The sequence below is a fragment of the Crocuta crocuta genome, unplaced genomic scaffold (genome assembly GCF_008692635.1).
Source record: "Crocuta crocuta isolate KB4526 unplaced genomic scaffold, BGI_CrCroc_1.0 scaffold312, whole genome shotgun sequence".
Taxonomy (NCBI): Eukaryota; Metazoa; Chordata; class Mammalia; order Carnivora; family Hyaenidae; genus Crocuta; species Crocuta crocuta.
Genome location: NW_027527378.1, coordinates 1,321,730 through 1,340,810, shown reverse-complemented (window position 1 = coordinate 1,340,810; position 19,081 = coordinate 1,321,730). Strand labels below are relative to the sequence as shown.

General features: G+C 46.1%; 1 protein-coding gene across 6 annotated transcripts in view; it reads left to right on the top strand.

The window, feature by feature from the left end:
- Nucleotides 1-3,357: 3,357 nt before the first annotated feature.
- Nucleotides 3,358-19,081, top strand: part of SH3KBP1 (SH3 domain containing kinase binding protein 1) — a 281,170-nt gene continuing 265,446 nt past the window's right edge. For all 6 annotated transcript variants that reach the window (XM_077770448.1, XM_077770238.1, XM_077770366.1 and 3 more), the window contains exon 1: nt 3,358-3,510. The gene's annotated coding sequence lies outside the window, so the exon portion shown is untranslated. The remainder of the gene's footprint in view (nt 3,511-19,081) is intronic.

The window sequence follows — 19,081 nt, the reverse complement described above, 5'->3', positions numbered from 1 at the left end:
GCCTGAAGCAGAAGCAGGAGGTGTTTCTCATCAGTTTGTGACAGCAGACAGCAGCTGTTTACTTCCTAGGAACCATCTTGAAGCAGATTCCTTTGTCCTCTTCCACCTCTGTTTCGGTAAGGCCCGCCTACGGAATGAAGTGAGAATTGCTGTTTAGCTTGTGTTATGGAAGTTGATGGGGTTCCGGGTTCCCCAAAGCACACAGGGTTCAAGTTCAGTGTCTAGACAGACTGTTGTCTAGATTCCTCCTTAGCATTCTTCCTGTGCTCTCTCTCCCCCAGCCAGATCCCATATGCTGCTCCCCCCACCCATTCCACTCCCCGTGATCTCCTGTTCCCCTCAGACAGACTATGAGCTTCTTTCAGCAAGCGCTCATGGGGTCAGCCTTGAGGAGTGTAGGTCAGTGTCCAGGCCTTTTCTTGGTTAAAAAAAATCTATTATTAAAAAAATAATTGAGTGTTTCCATGTATATATTTATTTACAGATTGCATGCATATATTATTGTACTAGTTGATTGAGCAAACCCAAAAGAAGCTTCTAAACATTTATCATTAGGTTTAGTGGACTTGGGGAAAACGTAAGATTGAGTGTTATATGCCTTCAGACACTGGTGGAAAATGAAGACCTTTGTCTTGATGATTCAGGTACGTACATTTAAATATCTTGCAATCCCAGTAGTTTCGTACTATAACCAGGTAATTTGCACCTGTATCCGCGGTGGGGAACACACTGTATTATCAGTGGTCCTGATAATTTAGTCGTCGCTTTGGAAGATCTGGTTGGTTTGTGTTTGCGTTCGCCTCCGACCTGGCTGGCCGCGAGCCGTGCCGTTTCCTTGTTTACCCCTGCTTTCTTTACACATATCTTTTTAAGCCTTTCCTCCAATTATTGAGGGGTCATAGCCATAAAGAGGCTTCATCAGGAGACCGCCCACCACCGCATGGGCACCCCCTGACTCCCCGAGCTGCAGGCCTGGCTCCAGCTCCAGCAAGCAGCCTTGTTGAGGGGCCCTCCTGGCCTCAGGCTGCTTCCTGCCCTCACAGCACCCTCGACTGCCTGACCTAGAGGCTAGATCAAGGAACCAGTGTCATTTTATAAATGGAATATAAGAGAAGCTGCATGTTTGTCTTTTTAAAATGAAAAGACAACGAATCGCGGTTCTGATTTTTTTTTTTTCCATGATGTCAACTAATCCCCGAAGTGAGTGCATCCCACTCNATTTTATAAATGGAATATAAGAGAAGCTGCATGTTTGTCTTTTTAAAATGAAAAGACAACGAATCGCGGTTCTGATTTTTTTTTTTCATGAGGTCAACTAATCCCCGAAGTGAGTGCATCCCACTTTGGAGAGCACTGGCTCAGAAAATGAGCTTAACTGCTTTGCCGAGTTTCAGGTTCTTTAATTGAGAAGATGAGCATCATCATATTGTGAGGAGTGAATGAGATAATGCAGGAGACATGTTGGGCACAGAAACACTGGTTACTGCTGGCTCAGTTCCAGTGGCAAAGCTTTAGTGGATCCCTGTCTGGGTCATTTGAAGAAAACTGTTGTTGTTTTTAAATCAACCTGGTTCCAGTTGTTATGCTGGCTCATTTTTTTCTCTTTTTAAAATGTTTTTATTTATTTTTGAGACAGAGAGAGAGCACGAGAGGGGGAGGGGCAGAGAGAGAGGGACATACAGAATCCAAAGCAGGCTCCCGGCTCTGAGCCGTCAGCACAGAGCCCGATGCGGGGCTCAAACCCACGAACTTGAGATCATGACCTGAGCCCAAGTCGGAGGCTTAACTGACCGAGCCACCCAGGCGCCCCATAATGGCTCATTTTAACTGCTGGGGAGCAGAGCGTCATACAAGAAAGTAGGAGTGTTTCTGCCTTCGTACTTGTCAGGAACCAGGAAGAATCGGAAAAAGTTGCTTTGTTTAGACTCTGATGCTCTTCCTTTTTGTTGACAAGTGCTGAGAAGGGTTTACGATTCAACTTCATCCAGGGAAGAGTCATGACAGCAGAGTCGGCCAGCTAATTTTGGAATGAAAAAGATGATCCAGGCGAAGACATTTCACTTTGAGTTGCTAGTGAACTGTCTGGGTTCGCTGACATTATGAATGGATGGGGTGAGCATGCCAGTCTGGAGGGCCAGGGTCTTCTGAGCTGGAAGCACTTTGGGAATTCACTCCTAATGGAGACACAGAGCCCATTCCACAGGGGTCCGCTCACCTACCGCTCACCTACCGGCCTTTTTCCTGGAAACCTACCCCATTGCGTTGAAATTTCAGGTCATTTGCGCTTTTTTGTCTCCTACTGAAGAAATCTTTGCCAAACCCAAGATCGCCAAGGTTTCATCCTGTGCTTTCTTATGAAAGTGTGATAGTTTTAGCTCTCAGATTTAGGTCTGTGATCCATTTTGAGTTCATTTTTGTATGCGTGCTTCTTACAGAGCTCATTTAAAACTTTTCCTCTTCTATTTCCATGATTTCTAAGTTGCTAATTCACCACTTGGGTTTCACCAAATTTTCGCTACCCTTGTATATATTCATTTGCCATTTGTTCATTCACCCTGAGCTGCAAATATAGAAGGAAAAGGACAGGAGGTTTATTGGTTGAGGCGGGATTGCTTCGCTCTGCTCCTGCACTTTGTCAACAAGAGGCATCTGCATGGTCTTTTGCCTCCACCTATGACCGAGTATAAAAGCTCACCACGGATTGGGAGAGCACTTTAAAGCGGTGTTGCTGCATGAGGAGCGCTCTGTGGAGAGGGCAGTTGTCTTGAGGGCATCCGGTCTTTCCAGATTTACCCTGCGACGTCAGCAGTCTGAGACCCTGGCTTGGCCAGCAGGGCCCTCAGTGTCAGCTGTCTTTGTACACGTGGTGGCTGAGAGCTGGGCATTATCTCCTTAGGGCGGGAGTTATTATCGCCCACACTTTACATGCCTGAGGCCCAGAGAAGTTAACAGCACACAGTTGGTCTTTGCAAGGCTGGGGACACCCGAGCGCCAAACCTGCGTGTGTTATCTGCCTTCTCTGCACTTGGGGAAATGATGCTGAACTCCTCGGGGAGTGCAAATGTGATTGGCCTTCTGTCGTTGTGCGGTTTCCCCTCTGAAGCTCCTGCTGGCCCTGAGAACTGTAGGCCACTCTGCTGGTGCCTCACCACGGACCTGTGCTTTGTGGTTTCTGTGCGATAGGCCTCAGGTTAACCAAAATCAGGTTGCTGTGTGGGGTCCTGTTATTTTAAGTACTGGTAGAGGGGAAGTCCCTTTAATATGACGTTACTGATCTTCCAGGGCTGGCGGGCCTCAGACTTCTCCAAGATCTGATCTCAGGTGCTGTGTTTTCTGTCCCTGTTCCTTCCAGTGGAGGCCATAGTGGAGTTTGACTACCAGGCCCAGCACGACGATGAGCTGACGATCAGCGTGGGTGAGATCATCACCAACATCAGGAAGGAGGATGGAGGCTGGTGGGAGGGACAGATCAACGGCAGGAGAGGTTTGTTCCCTGACAACTTTGTAAGAGTGAGTATAACGTGAAACCCTTTTCCTGTCTCCTGTGTGGGTTCTCCCAACCAAAACTGTGGGGGTGCTTGGGTAATTTCACGGGCTCTCTTACGGGATGAGTTGACAGTTTGACCTCTTCTGTGCTCTCAGAAAGAGAATGGATAGCTTTGCACTAGATATCTAGAGATACCCGTTTTGAATCACTTTCTTAAGACCCAGAATATTCTTATGTTCTTTTTAAAGTGATGTGTCACTTAGAAAATGCTGGAATAATATAAAGCTTGTTGAATTGTTTTATTTATGTGCTTGTTCACTTGCTTTGCTGTTTTGAAAGAATTTTACCCTTTTCCATTCCATTCAAAGTGAAACNGAGAACTTCCGAGCTGGACTTCGCTTGGGGCTCAAGGCTGGGTTCCCTGCTTAAGCATTCGTGGGGGCAGGTGGGCCCCAGGACAGGAAAGCGCAGTGTAGGGAGAGCCCAGGCCACTTCGGAACTGGTCCTCCTTGCTCGGGGAATGCTGGGGAACAGGAGGGGCACCTAGAGGTGATGTCATGGCCCTGTGGCCTTTCTCTGCCCTCCACCGCCTGCTGGGCCTGGGACTCCACGGCAGGCTCCTGGCCTCTGGCTCCCGTGCCGGTGAGAGACGGCGGGCAGGGAGGGACGGAGGCCACCACCATCGGGGATTATCCTGCTGGCTCCCTGCTCCGGGGGTCTGCCCCTCTGCCAGACGTTGGTTGCTCCCAAGTCCCCTTCCTCCATATTCCTCTCCCTTCATCCCTGGTGTCCAGCCCCGCCTCCTGCCTCAGAGTTTCTCTGTACCTCGCCCACTTTGGAAGTCTCCTTCTTGGTCCCGCCTCAGACTACCTAATTCGGGTGTGCCATCTGTTTCCTTTTTGGAGCCTGACTACCNAGAGAGAGAGAGGGAGGGAGAGAGAAAGAGAACCTCAAGTAGCCTCCACACATAGTGCAGAGCCTGACGTGGGGCTCAATCCCATGANAGAGAGGGAGGGAGAGAGAAAGAGAACCTCAAGTAGCCTCCACACATAGTGCAGAACCTGATGTGGGGCTCAATCCCATGCCTTTGGGATCATTACCTGAGCCAAAATCAAGAGTTGTACACTCAACTACGTGAGTCACCCAGGTGCCTCATGGGATGAATGTATTTTTGACTTTTATTTATTTATTTATTTATTTACTTACTTATTTTAGAGAGAGACAGCATGAGGTGGGGAGAGGGGCAGAGGGAGAGAAAGAGAATCTTAAGCAGGCTCCAGACACAGCGTTGAGCCCCATGCAGGGCTTGATGCCACAACTTTGGGATCATGACCTGAGCCGAAATCAATAGTTGGACCCTTGACCAACTGAGCCACTCAGGTGCCCCTGGTGTTGACTATTAAAGGCAAGTAGCAATCAGACTAAATGGAGAATCCCACTTACGCTATGCTTTACACCTTCGTATTCTTGTCGGTTTTTTGACAGGAGCAGTATTATTTTCCTTTCCCCTTTATGGCCACAAAGCATTGAATAAAATCTACTTTTTCAGGAATGTTTTAAAAATTACGCCCTTTGCAGAAGTCACCTAGGGGTTAATTACAAAAAAAAAAATTTCTTAACGCATGTTAAGAAATTACGTGCAGCACAGTTGTAAATAATGGTTGGAACTGAGTAAAAAAAGAGAGGTGGGGGGGGCATCATGTTGAGGCTGTTCCCTGTGGGACATACCAGGTAGGCCGAAGATTTTTTTCAACCATGAACTTGTATTTAACACTGGGGAACACAGGACTGTCCTCACTAGGAAGGGCTGTGCACAGAAATGCCCAGGCCCTCTGCTGGACTTCAGTGGTACCAGACTGGGCCCAAGACCTGCGGCTGTGGGGGCAGCTGGTACGGGAGATGCTGGGCCTGGAGAAGCAGGTGTCCCTGTCACAGAGCCTTGAGAGCTACGTGGGAGTGTTTGATGAAAAGGGATTGATAATGAAAAAGTGTCCAACTCTTGGGCCGTCTACCTGTGCCCTGCCCCCAGTCTAGAGCTAATAGGAACCCACTTCAGTCTTTCCTCAGGATCTTGCCCCAGAGTAATCTTGCTCACACTTCGTTCTTTTCTTTTTTTAAAACAATTTTTAAAATGTTTATGTTTGAGAGAGAGACAACTGTGCTCTCCTCGAGCAGGAGAGGAGCAGAGAGAGCGGGAGACCCAGAAGCCGAAGCAGGCTCCAGGCTCCGAGCTAGCTGTCAGCACAGAGCCCGACGTGGGGCTCGAACCCACGAACCGCGAGATCATGACCTGAGCAAAAGTCGGACGCTTAACCAACTAGGCCACCCAGGCACCCCTCGTTCTTTTATTTTCATTGGGAAGAGGCTGGGGGTCGTTTTGTTGGTAACATGACGATAAACTTGCTTTCTGTAAGTAGTTGTGGGAGTACAGACTTTTTTTTTTTCTTGGACTGCAGTTGAACCTAGCAACTCTTTCCCCATTTTGGCAGTAGGGAAGTATTCTATCTGGGCCACCACATATTAACTCTGTTGTACTGATATGTAAATGGAGGTGAATTCTTTTGCCCTTCCAAACCCCCCCCACCCCCAATTTTGGGACAAGAACTGCCCTTGAAGTTGAGTCAAATTCTGGTATGGAAGGAGGGTTTTTCCAGATAAAAAGTGATGTGAAGATGGAGGAGAAAGGAATGAGAGAAGAGGACCATGGGAAAGAGAAAGGAGATATCTGGGAAAGAAGAGGACTCTGGGAAGGCGGTGAAGACTATGGGAAAGAGACAGGAGGACCCTCGGAAGGAGGGGAGGATCATGGGGAAGAGAGAAGAGGAGCCTGGGAAGGAAGGGAGGAGCCTGGGAAGAGAGAAGCACCCTGGGAAAGAGGGGAGGACTTGGGAGGATGGAGGGCATCCCTGAGAAGAAGAGACTGCAGTGTCGGCACCGGTTTTGAGGGGAGGCCCTATTTTGAAAGCCTTATTTTTATGTCCTATAGGCTTAGTGCCCCCTCACGCCAAACCACAAATCCACAGACTCAGNAGGAGGACCCTCGGAAGGAGGGGAGGATCATGGGGAAGAGAGAAGAGGAGCCTGGGAAGGAAGGGAGGAGCCTGGGAAGAGAGAAGCACCCTGGGAAAGAGGGGAGGACTTGGGAGGATGGAGGGCATCCCTGAGAAGAAGAGACTGCAGTGTCGGCACCGGTTTTGAGGGGAGGCCCTATTTTGAAAGCCTTATTTTTATGTCCTATAGGCTTAGTGCCTCCTCATGCCAAACCACAAATCCACAGACTCAGAACTTCCGAGCTGGACTTCGCTTGGGGCTCAAGGCTGGGTTCCCTGCTTAAGCATTCGTGGGGGCAGGTGGGCCCCAGGACAGGAAAGCGCAGTGTAGGGAGAGCCCAGGCCACTTCGGAACTGGTCCTCCTTGCTCGGGGAATGCTGGGGAACAGGAGGGGCACCTAGAGGTGATGTCATGGCCCTGTGGCCTTTCTCTGCCCTCCACCGCCTGCTGGGCCTGGGACTCCACGGCAGGCTCCTGGCCTCTGGCTCCCGTGCCGGTGAGAGACGGCGGGCAGGGAGGGACGGAGGCCACCACCATCAGGGATTATCCTGCTGGCTCCCTGCTCCGGGGGTCTGCCCCTCTGCCAGACGTTGGTTGCTCCCAAGTCCCCTTCCTCCATATTCCTCTCCCTTCATCCCTGGTGTCCAGCCCCGCCTCCTGCCTCAGAGTTTCTCTGTACCTCGCCCACTTTGGAAGTCTCCTTCTTGGTCCCGCCTCAGACTACCTAATTCGGGTGTGCCATCTGTTTCCTTTTTGGAGCCTGACTACCTCATCTGGCCACTCTGAGGATTAAAGGAGGCAGGATTTAGCACGCGGCTGGCCCCCTGCTGAGTGTACCGCTGTCCCTCGTCACCCTCTCCCCTGGCCCGNTCCTTTTTGGAGCCTGACTACCTCATCTGGCCACTCTGAGGATTAAAGGAGGCAGGATTTAGCACGCAGCTGGCCCCCTGCGGAGTGTACCGCTGGCCCCAGTGCCTAATTGCTTGCCGTCTCCCCTCAGCTAGAGCAGCCCCAGTGTGGGAAGTCACACTCTCGGGAGGCATTTGTCCCACCCCAGCCAGAAAGGACGTGGCCAGAACGGCTGGGACTGCACCACTTGTGGCTGTCACATTTGGCAGAAAAAGAAACTTCTATTCTTTCAGATGGCTGAGTCTATTTTCAAGCCTTCACCCACCGGGAATGTTTTAGGCCTATTATTGAAGATCTAGTAGGTGGATGCATTTCAACAATAATGAAAACTGCCGTAGAGGGTTCANAAGCCTTCACCCACCGGGAATGTTTTAGGCCTATTATTGAAGATCTAGTAGGTGGATGCAATGGATGCATTTCAACAATAATGAAAACTGCCGTAGAGGGTTCGAGAAGCTGAAAATACATCTTTAGGTAATAACAATCATCGTGGCGTAAGATAGCAGTTTTGAGAGTGGGTTTACATTTGCACTATTTAGCTTAAGAATAATTTGTTCCTGAATGGAATGGGGTAGTCTTGGGGAATCCCATTGTTTATTTGTGTGCCTTTATGCCGATGTTACCACCGTCAGAGGGCTTACCTTAAGCGTTTTCTTGATTCATTTATTGGATCATTAATCAGTGTCCTTAGTGAGCATGGTCCCCCAACGTGTTGGGATTCAGTATCCAGCTTCAACTCTGTATTGTCTCAGTTTCTCAAAGAAAAATACCAGCCGTTCCAGTCACCCCCTTGTTAAGAAGATGCCTGAGCTCTGCCAGCTCTTGGGCTGAGATTTACTGGCAGGCATAAATGTACCCAACTAGGGTCCATACGGTCATGCCCTTTTGGGTTTATCTTCCTTTTTTGTTTTATTTAGTTAGTTCTTTTTTTTTTTTTATTTAAAGATTTTATTTTTAAATCATCTCTATACCCAATGTGGGGCTTGAACTTACAACCCCGAGGTCAAGGTTACACGCTCCACCGACTGAGCCAGCCAGGCACCCCTTATTTATTTACTGTACGTGTGGAAGAAGAGTCCTTTCAAATCCCCCTTTCCTTTCTTCTCCCTATTCACTTTTGTCTCTGTCCCTCCTCTTTTTAAAAAAAATTATTCGTTTCTAGGTGAAATTTATGTAGAGTAAATGCCGAAGTCAAAACTGTACCTTTTGATTTTCCTTGTGCACGTGTGCACTCTGTACGCATCACCCAGGTCAATCCTATTTCTATCCCTCCAGAAAGTACTGTCATGCCTTTTCCCAGTCATCCTTCTCCCCATAGGTAATCTATCATTACAGATGAGGCTTGCCTGTATTTGAACTTCACATAAATGGGATCATTAAGTCTGTGTTCTTTTATGTATGGCTCCTTTTGCGCAACAAGATGTCGTTGCATACATCAGTGCTTTGTTCTTGCTGCATAGTTTCCCATTTTATGAATATGCCAGATTTTGTTTATCCGTTCTCCTGTTGATGGACACTTGGATTGTTTCCAATTTGGGTATTTTATGAAAAAAGGCTCTGAACATTGTCCTGTCAGTCTTCTTACAGATACAGGCCCTCATTTCTCTTGTGTATTTACCCATGGGGGTGGCGTTGCTGCTCATTCACTCTCACTGTTTATGGTTTTGTGTTTATTTTTTATTTTTTAAGTGTTTATTTATTTTGAGAGAGAGAGAGACAGTGAGTGTGAATGGGGGAGGGGCAGAGGGAGAGGAGAGAGAGAATCCCAAGCAGGCTCCGCTTTCAGTCTGGAGCCCGATGCAGGGCTCAGTCTCACAATCAACGTGAGATCGTGACCTGAGCTGAAATCAAGAGTTGAGGGGCGCCTGGGTGGCTTAGTCGGTTAAGCGTCCGACTTTCGCTCAGGTCATGATCTCGCGGTTCGTGGGTTCGAGCCCCGCGTCGGGCTCTGTGCTGACTGCCAGCTCAGAGCCTGGAGCCAATTTCAGAGTCTGTATCTCCCTCTCTCTCTGACCCTCCCCTGCTCACGCTGTCTCTCTCTCTCTCCTAGAAATAAATAAAAAAATATTAAAAAAAAAAAAAAGAGTTGGACGCTTAACTGACTGAGCCATCCAAGCACCCCTATTTTTATCTGTTTAAAGCTGTGGCCTCTGTGGATGCACGGAGGGTGTCATGCCTTTGTTGGAACCGTATTTGTGCCACTCCAGCCAGCTGAGCTCATCAGCCCGAGTCTGATTGTCTTCACATAGTGGCCCTATGAGTGTGATAGCCGAGGAATCCTGCAGCTCAGAGCTCACCCTCCAGGGATCCTATGATTGTTGGGCCCAAGAAATATCAAAGACTAATTCTTTAATTGTTTAAAACATACACATAGAGAAAGTTTTATTGTGTCAGAGTTTTATTAGACTCACTTAATGAGGGAACCAGCAGAATCACAAGGCTGATGCAGTCAGGGTATGAGAAACTGGTCGAAAAGTCAGTGGAGAAAGGGAAATTCAAGTAAGTTTGCTAAATTATATCCCAAACAGGTTCATGTTTTAGAGGACGATCAAGTCTTAACCTCTGGGGTTATCATCTCTAGTAGAAAAGGAAAAAAAGAAAGCAGCATACCATATCGTTTTTCTATATGTTATCCTGTGACTTTCATAAGGTTGTAAAATGTTCTAGCCAAGTGTTAGTCAAATCAGGTTGCATTTCCAGAGAGAATCAGATGATTCTGCTGGGGGGTCGAGCTTATAGAAAATACATCAGTGTGGCATCAAACGGTCATACAATCATCCCTTTTTGCCTAAGTTTTGAGTTCTGGATATTTTTTTCGGGACAGGCCACAAGAGACCATAATTTGGGGTGCAATAATAAGAGGTACTAGGATAAAATCCTCAAAGTTATTTATTAAAAAATAAATAAAACAGCTGCCCTTCTGGGACCTGAAACTGCCATATAAACCAGAAAGGTAACCTCCTATTAAAGGCAGATACAGGCCCTTTCATAGAAGTTTGTCTTCCCCATGGTGGATTTCATTATCAGGCTCTTTCAGAACCTTAACCCCAGATCCAGACAACAGTGTATTTTAATCCAGCAAAGGATTTCGAAGCAGCCTTTTTCTGGGTTCTCCTGACGTGTATTCACAGATTCACATTTTTTTAATGGCCGGCCAAAGGAATTTAAAAAAGAAAAAGCCTTAAAACTGTGGCTTGAGCCCACAGGCACGTGGCTGACTGCTTTGAGAGGGGACCTTTGGTGAAGTGCAAGGGGACCCAGGCCCTCGACATTTTGTCGTCCACGAACAGCTGTGTGGAAAGCAGGAAGCTGTGGTAGGGGTTAAAAGAATATGCTTGTTGGTTTTGAAATTGATCTGACGTGGTCTGTGAGGAAGTGAGCCGTTCTCTCCACCTGTTGGTACGTGTGTTAGGGAAGCATATACTCTGCTTGCTGCAGGCCGTCCTGGAAGGTGAGGTGTGTTTACTTGTAGCTTGCACGTCGAATGCTGAAGGGAACAGTTTTCAGCTTGCTTTCCCATTGCCTCAGCCTTCATTTGCTGGGTGTTTTGGATCTCTCCCTGGCATATCCTGAGCCTGTTGTGTATTTGCCTAAAGTGGCTGAAGAATACTGTTGTTTTGTAATTAGTGAGGTGAAAAGTTAAGATTTTCCATATTTGTACCATGCTGAGAGAAAGCCCTTTGTTACTTTGCTGGTGGTTATTTTTATTTATTTATTTTTTGCACTAATGCAGCTTTTAATGGTGGCATAATATAGAAGTACAAGGTTTTACTAGCTTCAACTAATAGAAGTTTTAAAACATTCCTTTTTACACTACCTGGTAGCCTCATAATAGAAATGTAGCTCAGGCTGCCTAGGCTGTGTAAAAGATACAGGGCAGGATGGAGATTATTTCTTGTTTTCCGCGGGGAGAAAGAATTAACTGCCAACCCAGCACGATAATTGTACTTATTTTGAAAAAAAAAATGTGCTCTTTTCATCTTCATCTGCACCATCATCTGCATTAGTGGTTTCATCTTCCATTTCTTTTAGTTGGGTGGGAAATAAAAGGAAATTTGCTTTTTCAAGTTTGACATTTTCTTGTTAATACATCCTTTCTTCAGTAGGCAGCCAGCCAGTAAGTCCGCAGGAATCATCCTGGGAATTTTGAATTTTGTCGTGTACACGTGTGTTTGAGCCCAAACAGCCTGTCTTTGTTTGTTTAGTTGTTTGCTTTCTTGTTAGACAAAATATTGGCAGTGTACCCTTTCCATCTTCCCTGACATCAGATCCATTAAGGTCTCAAANGTAAAAAAAAAAAAAAAAAAAAAAAAAAAAGCTCTTGCACAAACTATCCCCTCTGTGAGCATGGGCCTGTGCTGGAACTTTCCCAGTTCTGTTTGTTTGAGAGGAACAGATCATGGAAAGGAGGTACATGTGTTTACTCCCTTCCTGTGGTAGTCCTCAAAAATCTTCAAATTTTAGGGGCGCCTGGGTGGCTTAGTCGGTTAAGCGTCCGACTTTCGCTTAGGTCATGATCTCGCGGTTCGTGGGTTCGAGCCCCGCGTCGGGCTCTGTGCTGACTGCCAGCTCAGAGCCTGGAGTCTGTTTCGGAGTCTGTGACTCCCTCTCTCTCTGACTCTCCCCTGCTCACGCTGTCTCTCTCTCTCTCCTAGAAATAAATAAAACATTAAAAAAAAAAATCTTCAAATTTTAGTTCTGTGACAGAATAAAATTTGAATGCTGTCCTCTATGTTCCTTTTCAAACCTTGACCAAGAGCACAGTCCCCTCACTAGAGCTGTGCGTGCTTCTCAGCTCTGCTTGTGTGCACTCTGTGGCCAAGTGCAGTGGAGTGGGGGGTCTGGAGACTCAGGTAGACTCCCAAGCCTCCTCTGTTCTTAGGCCTGCGCTGGCAGCCGCCCCGCCCCCTACTCTCCAGAACACATGACCTGACGCGTCATGGTCCCTGTTCACATGGCTTGTCAAGAGGAAGACTTGTCCATGTCTTCACGATTCAAACTTTGTTGGCTCTCTGGTATCATTAAATAACCTGGAAACACGTCCGTCTCTCTCCACGTATGTACTACTGCATCATTTCTTCTAACGGTGCCTCTGCTCGTTTTTTTCTGAGTCCCCTCAGTCTTTCTATTTTCAGTGGTAGAATGTGGCCCCCTAGTTACTATTAGGGATTACTTTATTTATTTTATTTTATTTTTATTATAGTTTATCATCAAATTGGTTTCCATATAATACCCAGTGCTCATCCCCAAAAGTGCCCTCCCCCATGCCCATAACCCCCCTTCCCCTCCCCCCACCCCCATCAGCCCTAGGTTTGTTCTCAGTATTTAAGAGTCTCTTCTGGTTTGCATCCCTCCCTCTCCCTATTTTTTTCCCCCTTTCCCTCCCCTATCATCCTCTGTTAAGTTTCTCCTGTTCCACATATGAGTGAAAACATATGGTTTCTGTCTTTCTGTGTCTGACTTATTTCACTTAGCATAACACCCTCGAGTTCCATCCACGTTGTTACACGTGGCCAGATTTCATTCTTTCTCATTGCCATGTAGTATTCCATCGTATAAATATACCACATCTTCTTGATCCATTTGTCAGTTGATGGACTCTTAGGTTCTTTCCGTGTTTTGGCTATTGTTGAGAGTGCTGCTGTGAACATTGGGGTCCATGGGCCCCTAGGCATCAGCACTCCTGTATGTTAGGGATTACTTTAAATATAAAATGAATCCCTGTCCAGTGGTTCCACAATACTTGTGACAGTAGATGTTAGTTCAGATACTTTCACTTTGTCAGCACCTTAATTCTTGGCCCACAGGTGGAATTCTCTATGAGATCCTGTAAGCTGCTGCTGAAACAGGTCTCTGAGTAAGACAAAGGTCACTATGCATTTGTCCACTATCAGAGCTGTGCAGTGTTTACCATGAAGTCTGAGATGTGCCCTCTGCAAAAACAATGGTAGCGGAAGTTATCTGGGTAAATGATAGAGAGCGGCATTCTCTCTGGATATATGACGGGAGAGCAGGTATTAGGGGTGCTTCACTTGGTTTGACTTGGACCTGACTGCTCTCCTGTTACAAAGGAGACGCCTTGCAACAGGACATACTATGAAGAAGTCGTGTGTTAGTTAAGTCCAGTGCAAGACTGAAATAAGCTTCCCATAGTTTGTAAACGAACCTCTGTTTTGTAGACCTGGTGACCGTGCAGTTTCAAGTGCTTTCTGGCCCGCAGGCCATGTCGGGGACGCTGCTCACGCCACGCTCGCTGGTAGAAGTCTCTGTGCCCCAGAAATTGTGAAAGATAGCGTTTCTGCACCTCATTCTGGTTGGGGCGGGCTGGGGGGTAAGATGTGGTTTTCTTCCTCGCCATTCCTTCTGCTTTGTTCTGGCAGACGGCCTGTTCACGGGAGCCGGTGGAGACAGACGACGTGGCTCAGCGCCCCACGAAGAGGGAACAGAGGGTGTTGGGTCTGGGGAGGCACAACACCCACCCCCTCGGGCCTGGGCTTTGGCCACCAATCGGGTGGACACTGTCATCTGTGAGTGCCCCCCAATGGGACTGACTGTTATTTATTTAAAAAAGAATCACAAATTTACTTCAACAAGTGACATAAAGNGGGGTAAGATGTGGTTTTCTTCCTCGCCATTCCTTCTGCTTTGTTCTGGCAGACGGCCTGTTCACGGGAGCCGGTGGAGACAGACGACGTGGCTCAGCGCCCCACGAAGAGGGAACAGAGGGTGTTGGGTCTGGGGAGGCACAGCACCCACCCCCTCGGGCCTGGGCTTTGGCCGCCAATCGGGTGGACGCTGTCATCTGTGAGTGCCCCCCCAATGGGACTGACTGTTATTTATTTAAAAAAGAATCACAAATTTACTTCAACAAATGACATAGAGATTTCCACGTTCCTATTCTACATTCAGAGACCCTGAAGTGGATCTCTCTCATCATATTTCACTTTTTAAAAGGCCATTAATTTTGTGCATGATATGGAATATTATTTTCAAGACACTTCACATCTCTGCAAAAGTGGCAGGAACTTTCTGGGCATGTCACATAATGTGCTTACAATATCTAGTCACCATGTGCTCTGCCGCAATCGTGGAGGGAGCACTTACTGGTGTCTGTCATGTGCTAGGCACCAGGGGCTCGAGGCACAAATGACACACGTTAGTTAGAATATCGTATTGTCATAAATGTAACTTCTTCCACAGATGACGGTTTTAGTTCCTGTGACCTGGCCTTTGGTCATTCTCTACTCTGGAGAGCATACGTTAGACATTGTTCTGCAAAGATGTAACTGATTAAGATGCCACTTGGGAAGGTTTTGACCAACTTCATCAGGCAGTGCTGTTAGAATATGTTAAATGAACCTACAGGTATCTCATGGCCCTGATGGCTGTGTTACTTTATGCAATAATAATGGCGACATTCTCTTCCCGGCTTACTGGCTGCCTGGCACTGTGCCTGTCTGTGTGCAATGACTCACGTTTGTTGAGCACTTACTGTATGCCAGGCGGAAAGGAGGCTAAGCCCTTCGTATGTTGTAGCCCATTAAATCCTTACACCACTCTATGGTGTAGGTACTGTTCTTTCTTAGCATGTCTGCTTTTCAGAAGAGGTAACTGAGGCATAGGCATCTTAAGGTTAAAAAACTCACTCATGGTCACATAAGCTAGGGTGGTGCAAAGAGTGTGTGGGAACCTGGGCAGGCTGGTTCTAGAACCTGGGTGCCTGCATCGTCCTGACGGGAGCAAGTCCTGTCCCATTCTTGCCTGCTGCGTTATGCCTTCCCGGAGTGGGAGTGTCCACTCCGCATCTTGCGTATCTGCGCCACTCTGCGATAAAGCTCATAATTACTTCGCTATTCTGGATTTAAGAAAGAATCCCAAATTCACTTGCCTAAGTGGCATAAAACAGAGATTTCCAGGTTGCTATTCTGTATTCAGAATCATGCCTATTTTATTTTCTGATTTTTAAAGGATCCTTTCCAGAAATCAGCGATTTCAATTCAAAAGAGCAGCCACTGCCTGAAGTTTTGGGCTTGTGCTGTTTTCCCTACAAATTGTGAAAGCAAGGCAATTTGGGAAAAGATTTCATTTTACTAATTAGTAAGGAAACTTGTATTTTGCAATGTCCAGATACGCTTTTCAGAAGGAGTGTGGCTGTCTTTTCTATCAGTGATTCATAATCCAAGGGTTTGACTGTCCAGTTGTTGCCCATCTATGGGGTCCTTGAAAGCAACCAACCCTGTTCAAATTATTCTTTACAATTTAAATACATAGTTTTATTTTTAGAAAATAAAATCCTAACAACTCTATCCTGTTAAATGCTGTTGTGAGAAATGTTACTCAAAGGAGGGTCTGAAGTAATTGAGGACAAATGTGTCACCAGTAAGAGCCCACACCACTCAGCAGATTCCTCAGACTTCGTCAGTGTTGCAGTACAGGAAGAATGTGGGGGGATGTCTTGTGACTCGGGGAGAGCAGTCCCCTGACCCAGTTGATCTTGGTGATTATCCATAATGGAGTCCTATTTTCTTAATGACAGGATTATTGAATCTGAGCTCAGAAAGCGACTTTAAAATCATGTGTTTCGACTCCCCAGCTTCCTAGCAGATCAGAATCTCAACCATCTAGGATGTTGCTGTGATCATTACTGGATATTTACACTTGTGACACGTGGGGTTCTACAGGGGTCTCCTTGCCAGTGGGTCTCCAGGCTGCCCCTGCCCAAGGCAAGCTGCATCGCTGGCATTTTGGAGTTGGGGAAGGAGTTGGGACAGGGGTCTTAGGACATTTTTAAAGGTTTGGGTGAGTCTGCTGCTTCATAAAGCTTGGGCACGCCTTTTGTACACTGGTACTGATAGGTAGCACCATCCTTTTTAATACCTTTCTCCAGCACATACATGGGTTGGTAGCCTGTGAACTGTAGTTCTACATTCAAAAATATTATAATGTTATTTCTTTTTTTTAACTTCAAGAAAATTTTTTTTATGTTTATTTATTTTTGAGAGAGAGACAGAGCACAAGTCGGGGAGGAGCAGAGAGACAGGAGACATAGAATCTGAAGCAGTTTTCAGGCAACGAGCTATCAGCACAGAGCCCGACATGGGACTCGAACTCATGAACCATGAGATCATGACCTGAGCTTAACCAACTGAGCCTCCCAGAGGCCCCTATAATGTTATTTCTAAAGTAGCTTTTGAATCTATGTGTACATATACATACCTGTATATATATATGAAAACATAATCATGCTGGAAATTATAAAAAGAAATATTTACCACAAATACACAAATAGTATAGCAAGATAGTATAAACATATTGCTCATTTCAAGTCCATTAGACTTAATACATTCTAATTGCAGAACCTCTGGACCAAATAATCCGCTCTCTCCTGCCCTCTCCCTAGTGGTAGTGAGGTGAGCAGAATTTCTAGGAATGGTCCCCAAGATTCCACTTCCAAATACACAGAGCCTGCGAATGTGACGTGCTGTCATTCCAGTGGTTGTGTTATGTTATATGGCAGAGCTGACTTTTAAAAAGGGAGGTATCCTGGTGGGCCTAATCTTATCACATCAGCCCTTAAAAGCAAAGAACTTTCTCTGCCTAGTGGCAGAAGAAGAAGTCATAGAAATTCAGAGCTTGAGGAGGACTTGCCGCTTTGGAGATGAAGGGGTCATGTGAGAAAGAATACAGGCCACTTTACTGGAGCAGAGTGCAGACCCAGGCCGGCAGCCAGCAAGGAAACGGACACCATAGACCTCCTGCTGCAAGGAATCGGATCTGGCCAACAACTTGGATGAGTTTGGAAGTAGCTTATTCCTGTAAGTCTCTAGATAAGAGTCCAGCCTGATTGACATCTTGATATCAGGTGAGCCTGCCTGGACTTCTGACCTACAGAACTGTGAGATAACGAATGCGTGTTGTTTTAAGCCATGAAATGTGTGGCTTAAAATAAAGGTAGCAAATGGCCTGGGTCACTGCTCTTCTTTCCTACTGGCAGGCTGTCAGTGGAGACTGAGTGGGGAATCTGGAATTTTGTGTCCTGCCTAGCGGCATCAGGTGACCCATTGAAGCTCTCCCCTCATCCATTGGCATGTTGTCAGTGGAGGCCGAATGGGGAGTCTGGACTTCGACTGCCCCTCCCCCTGGCTCAGCAGTAGTAAGTGGTCCCCATCACCCTCCTTACTAGAGTTGGGAAGATTTGCAGAGGAGGGAGCTGGAGAGAGGGATTTGTTAAACCTGTATAGGAAGTCTTAGGCAAACTCCTGACCAACCCATACATGAATTTGACTAGAATTAACATACTGAAAGTTTGAGAAAAGAAACTACAGTGTGGAAAACCACACTACTGAAAACATTAGTTTTCAGAATGACCTCTAGGTAACACAAATGAAGAAGACCTGAATAGCAGCCTGAGGGCTCTGTGAACTAAACTGTCATTGGCATTACAGCCTGCAAAAGTGGCCTAGGACCTGCTTACTTAATCTAAATAGGATCCAGAATCTTGTAATGTAATAACCCAAATGCCTAGGATACAATAAAAAGTCACATATCATATCAAGAACTGGGTGGGAAAACCACAACTTAAATGAAAAGGCAATCAACAGATAAACAACACCGGGAAGACTCAAATGTTGGAATTGCCTGACAAAGATTTTAAAGTAGCTATTATAAAAGATGCCTTAATGGGGGTGCCTGGGTGACTCAGTCAGTTGAGTGGCTGACTCTTGATTTTGGCTCAGGTCATGATCTCACGGTTCGTGGAATTGAGCCCCAAGTCAGGCTCTCTGCAGTGCCTGCTTGGGATTCTCTCTCTCTGCCCTCTCCCTTGCACGTGTGCATGCTCTCTCTCAAAATAAATAAACTTTGAAAAAAGATGCCTTAATGAACCATGACAAACATTCTTGAGACAAAAAGTTAAACATTCTTAGGAAATAAATTGGAGATACTTAAAACATGGAACTTATAGAACTGAGAAATAAAATTGCCACATTAAAGAGTATACTGGTTAGCTTAATAATAGATTAGAGATGACAGAGGAAAGAATCAGTGAGGTTGAAAACGGATCAATGAAATTAACCCAGTCTGAACAACACATAGAAGATAGTCTGAAAAAACACAAGAACAGAGCCTCACAGATCTGTGGTACAATAACATAAGGTCTAACATTTGTGTCATTGGAGTCCCAGAAGGGGAAGAAAGAAGTATGGAAATAAAAAGTATTCAAAGAAATAATGTCTGAAAACTCTCTCAAGTGGAGAAAAGGGATAAACTTCCAGGATCGAGAAGCTAAGCAAAACCCAAACAGCAAGTCTGTGCCAAGACACATCCATAATCAAACCTGGAAAAACTAAAAACAAAGAAAAAGCAGTGAGAGAGAAACAACATGTTACCTGTAGGAAAAGAATGATTTGAATGACACTGGATTTCTCATATGAACTCATGGAGTCCAGAAGGAAGTGCACAGCATTTTCTGGTACTGAAAAAAAGAATGGGAAGCTCTGAATTCTATGTCTGGTGAAAATATTATTCAGGAATGAAGAGAAAATAAAAATATTCTCAGGTAAAGGAAAACAAACAGAATTTGTCAGTCATAGACCTACTCTTAAATAATGGCCAAAGGTGCACCTGGGTGGCTCA